The sequence below is a fragment of the Tachysurus vachellii genome, chromosome 25, assembly GCF_030014155.1.
Source record: "Tachysurus vachellii isolate PV-2020 chromosome 25, HZAU_Pvac_v1, whole genome shotgun sequence".
NCBI classification, from domain to species: Eukaryota; Metazoa; Chordata; class Actinopteri; order Siluriformes; family Bagridae; genus Tachysurus; species Tachysurus vachellii.
In genome coordinates, this window is record NC_083484.1 from 8497491 (window position 1) to 8500481 (window position 2991).

The window sequence follows — 2991 nt, forward strand, 5'->3', positions numbered from 1 at the left end:
GAGCTCAAGGATCACGGTATCATCACTCTCATTGGAGGACTGTTGTACTTCCTGAAAAATAAACAGAAAAATGCATTCAAAATCACATTTTTAACTACAAAAAAAGAAACAATAAATCAGGTGTACTGTTTCACTGTACAGCACAGCAGATCTCATCTCAACATTGGGAAAGGCAAACTGCTACCAGAACTCCCTATCGTTTTTATTTAAACTGTAGTAGATCATCTGGCAGGGTATTTTGGGGAGTCCTGTAGCTCATTGTCTAGGGTGTATAATGAGCACTATGACCTGGGGTTAAATCTAACGAAGAGCTTCTATTGCATTAAAAGTTTGTGGGCTAACTGCTGACTAGAGTGCTGACTGAAAAACACAAGCTTGATGTGATGTTGAAAAATGCCACAAACATTAGACGGACAAAGCCATACAAAAACACTAACCTTTGCTTTCATGCACTGATATAAAAATAAAGTCTTCTCCCATTTATCATTTATAGTTTTTCATGTACACCTTCATGTATCGTTCTTCACAAGCATTGTGATGTGCTCTAGGTTTCTGCAGGTGACTCAAGTGATGGTTTTGAATCTACAGAACCAAAAAGAACTAAGTAAGTTTAAGTTTTTTGGAAGCTTGACTTTTTCTGTTTGTTACCTCCAGAACTGAACCTTTTATTTAGGACTTATTGTTGACAGCAGAAAATACCAGGTGAGCCACACAGGATTTGCTGGGGTTCAGGTGGTTGCCTGACTCATTTTTTGCACACATTTTGCTGGTGCAGATTGGCTTTTGTAATGACTTGGGTGAGATGTAGCATTGAAAAAAAAATCCAGATCTGTGAATCACTAGTGTTTGCCTACCTTTGTCTTCTCTTCAAGACCATCCGACACATCGTCCACTGCAATTTAATTCACAGAAAACCAATTATATTTTGCTTTGAAACGAACAATGGCGACTTGAGGTTGTTCAAACTTTAGTAAAATATTTTTCCATTTTGTTCCTCATACTAGTTCTATGCTTAAACCTCAAGAGAAAGCTCAGAACTTACTGACATTACACAAGAGTTAAATAATCTTATCTGTGTTCTGTGTGCAGTTACTGTTGAAACTACTGTGCCATTAATAACATTTAAAATTTTGTTAAAACTGTTCCATTTACATTAGGCCACATAAATGCATCTTGGAAAATCAGATATCAATCCGATCTTTCTACTCCCGCCCAAAATGCAAATATATTTTACTTCATTTCCGGGGTAATGGAACACGCTTTGGTGTTGTCACAACCTGGATGGAAGGAGACAGACCCGTACGCAGGATAGCTTCAAATGATGGGGGTTTAATAAATAAAGAGACATAGACAAAATGACGATAACTAAAACAATACAAATGACAACATTTAACAGAGACTAAACATGACGAAGGGGTAAACGTAACTAATGATTCCGCGCTGCCATCGGCAACGCGGCTCACTTAAATATAAAAGACAATGAAGACACAATGAGGAGCAGGTGTGGTGACAGGGAGGAGCAGACAAAGGCGGGGCAGACACGTGACGAGGAACGACAACAAATGCACATGGCCAAAAGTCCGGGCTGAATCATGACAGGTGTATGCGGTTTTCAGAAGAAGACGAAAAAATTTGTTATGAAGGTTATGGTACAAAAAACAGCATTTACTGTTTGATGCGTTTTTGCTGGCAGCAGCAGTGCATTTTAAGACCCAACGAGACACCTGGGTGAAAGATCGGAGCCAATCTACAACAGGTTCACCAATATCAATGTTGGATGGGCAGGCAGTGTTCACGATGCCAGAGTCCTCCGCAATTCTATGATCTTTGACCTGGCCAAGGTTTTTCCTGAGGTAAAATCATAAACATTCATGAATAACAGAAAAGCTAGCAAAAGGATGTATATAAGAGCAGCCTATAAAAATAGTTGAGCTTAGTTTATGTGTACATTACTAATGAAAAATCAAACGGAAGCAGTTGATAATATTTAAGCACTGTCAGATTAATAACGTAATTGATTTTTCTCTTTATACAGCATACTCGCAACATTGCAGGCATTGAGGTGCCCATCAAAATCCTGGGTGACGCAGCATACCCCCTCATGTCTTGGCTTATGAAACCCTACTCTGACCGGATGGGCAGTTGATGGGGGAACAGCAGCATTTCAACTACCGCCTTAGCAGAGAACGCATGACGGTAGAGTGGGCATTTGGGAGGTTAAAGGGCCGGTGGAGGTGCCTCCTCAAACAGTCTGAACTTGAATTGAAAAGAGTGCCAGTGGTTGTCACAGCCTGCTGCATTCTGCATAATTTGTGTGAGCAAAATGGAGAAAACTTTGACAACGCCTGGCTACAGGGTGAGAGTGTATCTGGAACTCTGGAAGAAACCCAGGAGATGGCACCTGCTCTCCAGCAGCAACAACAACCACACGCCCATAACATTCGCACAGCTTTGACTAGGTTGTTTTCTGAGCAGGGACGACAGTAGAAAATACATAATTTCCATTTGCTGAAATTCCTTTTGCTACAGAAGATGCAGCATTACTTACTAGTCTGTTTCTGAACATTTGTATTTGTTAACATTACCAAAGACAATGGATATTCAAAACTGTTTTGAATAAAATATATCCATAAGTGTCAAATAAATATTTGAACAAAAATATCCATAAGTGTCACTGTATAAAGTTCAGCACATTAACTGCATTAAGCAACTATGAATAATTCACCTCATATGCAGTAAAGCAACAATTACCACTGCACTGTCACTTTTCTTCTGTGTTTTGCACTATTTTGCACCACTTTAAAATCATGCATCCTTGCACCACCCAAAAACTATCATTACACTTCTGTATGTCCATCCATATTTATTCTGTTTATTCTGTGTATATATATATATATCTATATATATAGATGTGTATATTCATAATGACATTCCTTTTGTACAGCTATATCTGTCATACCACTTCATACTGTATCATACTTTTATAAAAAA

The 2991-nt window shown here is 38.7% G+C and overlaps 1 long non-coding RNA gene across 1 annotated transcript; it reads left to right on the forward strand.

Annotated features, from left to right (window-relative positions):
• Positions 1 to 562: 562 nt before the first annotated feature.
• LOC132839966 (uncharacterized) lies at positions 563 to 2471 on the forward strand. Its single transcript, XR_009647782.1, has 3 exons — positions 563 to 604; positions 1694 to 1853; positions 2036 to 2471. It is a non-coding gene; the product is annotated as an uncharacterized LOC132839966 (long non-coding RNA).
• Positions 2472 to 2991: the final 520 nt, after the last annotated feature.